Below are 7,123 nucleotides of genomic sequence, written 5' to 3'. Positions count from 1 at the left end.
ATATTACCGGTACTGACAAATCACTACGTATTAATAGGGTACGCAATATGATCTGATTTACCTCGCCACTTCTGTTAGGTTGTGGCTTTGCTGCCAAAGAGAAAATTTTACTCGTATTTGTGTGTCAGTACCTATCATTGGCAAGGAGAAGCCAATTTTTCTTCCATTTGTTCTAATTTTCTTTCTAACTAATTAAAAAGAAATTATTTACGTTTATTTACTAATTTGACAGAGTTTTCATACTTCAGTATTAGGACAATAACGAAATTTTTAAACTTGTCAGGTTATATCTCTTATACCTAAATGTATGGGTCCCGCACAAGAATAATAATGCTGTCTTTTAAATTTAGCATATGGAGGCTATCTTAACCATGATAGCACAACAGGTAGTTGTTTCAGCTCAATTAGGGTTTGCTGCACAAGGCTAACACTTCAACGTAATTTTAGTGCCAGTAGATTTAAAAGTTTTAATAAGCCTCAAAACTATTCACTATAATTCTTTTAATTTATATCACATATCAATAAATGACCTAAACAATAATATTAATACAAATTCCTTTCTATTTTTTTCTTTATAGAACTTCAAACATGGATAGCTGATTCTACGATTTATTATATTGTGCAGCCCCTTATGAGCGCCGCTGCCATATGCAAATATGGATTGGACTCGGTGGCAAAATATATTACATTGGAGCATACTCAATCCTGGGAGCATTGTGTGGCTACCCATATGATTCACTAAGTAGTTATGCTGAAAAGAAAAAAAAACTAAGTGCAAATAATAATTTAGCATTTAATCACAAAACGTATCACTTCACAAAAGTAGTTAACAGCAGGTCACCATTGTCGTCATTAGTCGCAAATCTAAAACGCCAACAATTATTAATACTATATAATATATAGATACATAAATACATATGTAAAAAAAAGCATATACATACATATATATACGATTATTATCGAATAGTGTTGTAATACGTCGATCTTCCCTATAACTTTTTTATACGCAACTCGAATAGTTATTAACTCATTACCATATATATATGTAATATATAACTACATTATATATATAAATAAACATATAGCGCAACGCACTTAGACAAAACATCATCAGTTGAAGTCAGTACAATCGAATAATCCATTACAGTATAAGTGCTACTTTTGATACAAGGAGTCTTAGTATATCACTACGATAATAATAATACGATAATAAACTTTACAATAATAGCAGTTGAAGTGATGAGAACAATCTGAAGAGAAAGTGCTACACTCAACCAAACAATATCCTTAACACTGGTACGCACAAAACTGTTGCAGTATAAGACATTGACTGAAGGATATCTTTCCTGGTGAGGAGTTTATACGCCACAGGACAGAAGGGACTTAAAATTGAGGGAAAAGCAGTTATTCAGAGAATTATTAAGTAAACCACAACAGAGCTAAGATCAAATCACAAGTATGCATTAACTTTTTAAAAATTCTCATATAACAATACATTTTACAAGCACATAATTAGAGTTAGATTACTTATGTATATACCATATAGTATAACATTTAATATTAAAATTAAAGATTTAGCATAACATGTTCTAATATATAAACGAATATTTAATTGTATATTTAAAAAATTAACTAACTTCGATGCTGCAGAAAGAAACTACTTAAACGAAATTAAGTGGTACTATCGGTCTTCACACAATGAGACCAAGTCACGATATTAACTGGAACCGAGTCAAGATATTGACTGGACCCGAGTTCCTACTGTCAAATTAATTACTTTTATGTCACATCAAGGTTGCGTAGGTACCCAGAGACACTATCTTCCATTCAACTGTTACTTATTACACATTTCTTCTTTGGCTGCTTAGCTTTGGCTTTCAGGTTAATTGCTGACAGAGACAATGTCTTCCATTCAACTGTTACTTATTACACATTTCTTCCTTGACTGCTCAGCTTTGGTTAACAGAAGAGACTGATTTGTAGGGAAGTCTTTATTTTAAAGAATTTCAGGTTGATTATCAGTAAGAACACAAAAGATCTGTTAAACGACATAACCTCAATCGCATAGATGTAGCTCAATTGCAAGGGTTTCTTGTGACATACATATGTGATATTAAAATGGCAAATAATTGGTGATAATAAAAGACAGAAAGGATTAGTCAATCCAATCAACCAAACGTTACTGTTGTCCAAAATTTGAGCTTCAATGTGGAAACTAGTAAGCCTAGTGTTATACTCCTCGTTTTGTTTCAGTTGACTGTGTCTTGAATTGGGGTTTATAATTGTGGAGTTCATGTAACGGTAGTGTTGAGAAATTATCTAATTGAGTTCACTGTTTTCACAATCAATTGTTTTGATTTCTAATATCATAGTAGACATTTTTTTATTAATTTTAAATTCTTCTCTTCCTAACTTAATTGTGAAGTTTTGTATATTCGTACTATAAATTTTTCAGAGTATTATGGAAGATTTCTGGTTATGCTTTCGAAAGGACCACTTTCATACTACTGTACTATAACAATGTATAATAAAAATTGTGCATAATTATAAAATAAATTAAATCAAAATAAAATTAAAAGTTTTTGAAAAAATATATTAAAATTCCTTTGTTATAACTAAAATCTAAAATTTTTAAAAAACTATAATATAATATATTAAATGTAATCTATATACTGAGCTGGACTTCTCCATTTAAGTTTAAATATTTTTTAAATAAGTCATTTTAGTTATGAGTTCATATATCTGTTTTATATCAAATATGTTGAAATACATATCCTTCTACATATAATTTAGTATATATCAAAATGTATACAGTTCCGATAAGTTTTGACGGTAATATCTGGTAAAGGTTTGATATTTAACGAATTCAGCAGTGGAGTTTGAAAAGATTTACTTCTTATGCACTAACAAATATGTTTTATGTTTTTGTAAGTTTCTGTCTTCTTAACATAATCCTTCCTGACCTTAACACATATGTGTAAACGTTATTCCATCTTTACACTGCTCTAAATGGTACTCTGCTTCAAAGTCTTTAAAACATCCTATAATGTTTTTTTCAATTCAACTTATTATTTTACACTTTGAGCCAAGTTTCCAGTGTTGGAAACAATAGTAATTACTGGGGGTTCTGGTGAGAAAATAGGACGACTCAAACATGGTACATGTTTTTGAAAAAAAATCTGCTTTGAATGTATTTGTCTTTGAAGCCCTCTGCTTTGATTATTCATTAATTTTTTACTTATCTTATGTTTTTATAATTGGTACAGTTTCGAACAGTCTATATTAGCCAAGTGTGTGTGATTATATATAAGTTCAGCCACAATTAAATTCATTAGATGTCTATAGAATTATGAATTTCTTGTAATTTCGTCAATAAAAGTACTCATGCAATCTTTTAGTACTCAGACCATATTTTTCATTATTGCGTATATTTGTGTAAATACAAATTAATATGTAAATATCTTATTCATAAATATTAGAAATCTGTAATATATTCTTTTACATATTAAAGAAAAAAATGAGTTTTATCGTATATTTCGCATTTTAATATGTATATAAGTATTGCGTTATTAAAATAATATAATAGATGTATATAAAAATACTAAAGTCCAATGCATATAAATTTATTTATGACGTTGCTAACTGCGATAATGATGTGTATATCATTTTATTGTTACATTGCATAACAACCAGAACGCGTTGTGGCATTTATCAATAACCACAACGCGATGTGGCATTTATCAATAACCACAATGCGTTCTGACTGTTTTTATATATCTACTAACACAAATTAAGCATAGTGACTATTTTGAAATTATAAGTTTTGATGATTTTTTTTTTGTTCAGTAACCACTTCAGCTTTGTAACCTTATGTTTATGTAAAAACAACTTCTTATTTTTATTAAAATGGATTCAGATAAACAAGAAATCTAGTTTCTTTTTTCTTTTCGACAAACCACTTCTTAAAGATTAAAGATTAGGGTAGAATATATAAATAGAATTAAATATAATCTAATATGAATATACATAACATATTATAACCTAATTGGTCAATTATTTGTTTTAATTTTGGTGTTCTTCATCCCCAGCTCTATTTCTATCACTTAGAAAAATTTTGAACTGAAAAAAAAATACTTAGTATAACATTTACATTAAGCTGGTAAATAAACTTTAAAATATTATTTAAGTCATTAATTTGATTCGAATACTAAATAATTATTATTGTAAATACTATACAATACTAAGTAAATTATATCAAACATCACCAAATTAATTGAAAATACGCTATTACCATTCTAGTTGGGTTTCCTAATATATTGTTTGACCTTTTCCCAATAATAATGCTTCCTATGATTAAAACTTACAGACTATGTCTGGTTTACAGATAAATTTCATTTATCAGCTATCTCAAGTGCTCTTATGTTAATAGTGATTAGACGCATTCCTTGCATTAGGGCCTTCCATTTATAGAATATCACTTATATATATATTTCAAGTAATGACGTAAACAAATCATTATCCTAAAAAATCTTATATTGTTTGTATAAAAATAAATTAATAATATGTGTTCCTTATATTGATCCTACATCTTTTATATTAGATCTTATACGGTTTGTATAAAAATAAATTAATATTATGTTGTTCTTAATGTGTAGAAAAATCATAGAACACCTCTATTGAATTTTTTTTTTAAATTTTTCAAAAAAAATTTTCAATAAAATAGTAATTTATTCAAAAAATGCAAAGCAAAAAATTCCATAAAAGCAATAAAAAATCGCGTGATATTTTACACTTAGAAAGGAAAACATTTGATAAGGATCATAATTGGTGTTAATAATATGTTTAACAAAATCGCTAAAGAACAAAACATTTTATTTTAGTAATAAAAAACCATTGGGAAATATTTTAACCAAGCGATAATTTGATTAAAACGGTGGCAGTGGCATGATTTTGACAAGTGAACATTTCCAACAACAAAAATAGTGTGAGAGGACATGCAATCATAAGTGATTATACAGAAAACGGAAACTTTTTGTAACTAAAAATGTTATAAACTATAATTTTCTTAAAAGCTATAAAATTATTAAAAAAAAGAAAACATTACTAACTGAAAAATAATTACGACATTTATCGTTAATGCTGGTAAATTCAACTTCCGTCCAAACATTTTGTCAAGCATTTTACTTTAAACTAAAGCAAAACGGTTAACATTTTAAATGTACAAATCAGAATCCTTAACTAGACGTGGTAGTTTGAGATCCCTACGCAGTGCACCATTACTTAGCACAGTACTAGAGAGCACACTTTCATTGACACGCATACATCCGATAACGTCATTGGAATTACCTGGGTTGGATTATGCAGTCGAATCGCAATCTGCCATAGCTGCACATCATCGTGAATTAGCTTCATCGTTGCGTAGCACAATTGGCATTGCAGGAATCTCAGCAGAGTCTGCAGCTACCTCACAATCTCAAGGAAGAATTAAGGGTCGCTTGGGTCCGACAACACCAATACGACACATTGAACTTAAACGCACCTTACCACCAAAACGGTATGTAGAAAAATTAGAAAAAGAAAAAAAATACAAACAAAAAAAAGCAAATAATATTAAAAAAATATTATTGAAAAATAGTTGAGGATTTATGAGCAAAAGGTGATGAAGCAAAAAGAGTTGTCAAGAAATTATATGAAATTATAAACTTTCTAGTTAAAATTTATTTTATATGTTTATATTTGGTCGAAAGAAATATTTACTACATATTATTAAAAAAGGAACAGAAGAAATAAGTAACCTCAATTTTCTTCATTAAAATTAATTAAACTAGAAATAGTTTTTACAGTTTCAGATGAAATATTATAGGTAATAGAGTATATAATAGAGTAACCTACAGTCACAACTAATCTATTATTAAATTATACTTATATCAAAATATAATTCAATATCTTAAACATTTTATAAAGCAATATAGCTAATAGGTATTGGCGTACTAGAAGATCTTTAACTAAATATTTCAATTGATTTAATTTGTTTAAAAAAATAGTTATTTGATATATCTTCTATTCGACTTTTACTTTTATTTTAAAAGAAACAATTTTTACCAATGGCCAAAAGAAAGGTAGACGTTTTTATTGAATATATTACTCGTAGACATACATCTATCTATTTTGGTGTTGGTGTTCTAATAGAATGTATCGCTATAGAAAATTTTACTTTTAAGAAGACCAAACTTAGGTTTATAAAGTCATATAAAAGTTTCTATTAAAAACTTTATTAAAAATTTATGAAAATTGTATAAACACTAAAAAAAAGGTTTCTAAAACTATTTTAATAAAAAAGAAATTTAATAAAATTTAAAACTGAATAAAAAAAATAATAAAATTTACAAAACAACCTATCAAATATTTTATAAAATTTAATTGATAATGTATTAAAAATTTTAAAAATTTGATAAATTTTTTAAATAAATAATAAAAAATTTATAAACAAACTTATAGAAAATAAGAACAAAATTCATAAAACAAAAATATTTTTAAAATAATGTATTACATATTAAAAATTTGATAAATATTTTAATAAAAAATTTGTTAAAAAATTTAAAAAAAATTAATGAAATATTTTATAAACACTTAAAAAAAATTATAAAAAATTTAATAATAAATTTAATAAAAAAATATTAAATAATGGATTTAATAAAAAATTAAAAAAAATATTTAGAAAGATATTTAATAACAAATTTAATAAGTATTTTATAACAAATTTAATGAATAATATGTTAAAAATGTTATAAAAAACTTGATAAAAAATTTGATAAAAAGTTTTATAAAATAAAATAAATTTTTTTTAAATAAAAATTTAATAAAACGTTTTTATTACTAATAAAAAATTTAGTAAAAAAATCAAAAAAAATTGTGATAAAAAGTTTTATACAAAATTTTATAAAAGATTTAATGAACATTTTTATAAAAAATTAAATTTAATAAAAAATATTATTAAGAAAAAGAAAATAAACAAATTGAACAAAAATATATATAATATTTAAAAACATCATAAGTGCAATATATTGGTTAATACATTAAATTTAATTGATTAAATTTAATCCATCAGTATGGTCTCAACAAA

The 7,123-nt window shown here is 25.8% G+C and overlaps 1 protein-coding gene across 1 annotated transcript in view; it reads left to right on the top strand.

Moving 5' to 3' along the window:
• Window positions 1-1,303: 1,303 nt before the first annotated feature.
• The window catches only part of LOC119670000 (bifunctional lysine-specific demethylase and histidyl-hydroxylase NO66-like), a 16,481-nt gene continuing 10,661 nt past the window's right edge, over window positions 1,304-7,123 (top strand). The window contains exon 1 of the mRNA XM_038080076.1: window positions 1,304-1,308. The gene's annotated coding sequence lies outside the window, so the exon portion shown is untranslated. The remainder of the gene's footprint in view (window positions 1,309-7,123) is intronic.

The sequence above is a fragment of the Teleopsis dalmanni genome, chromosome 1 (genome assembly GCF_002237135.1).
Source record: "Teleopsis dalmanni isolate 2A chromosome 1, ASM223713v2, whole genome shotgun sequence".
NCBI classification, from domain to species: domain Eukaryota; kingdom Metazoa; phylum Arthropoda; class Insecta; order Diptera; family Diopsidae; genus Teleopsis; species Teleopsis dalmanni.
This window is presented reverse-complemented; position numbering and strand designations above follow the sequence as displayed.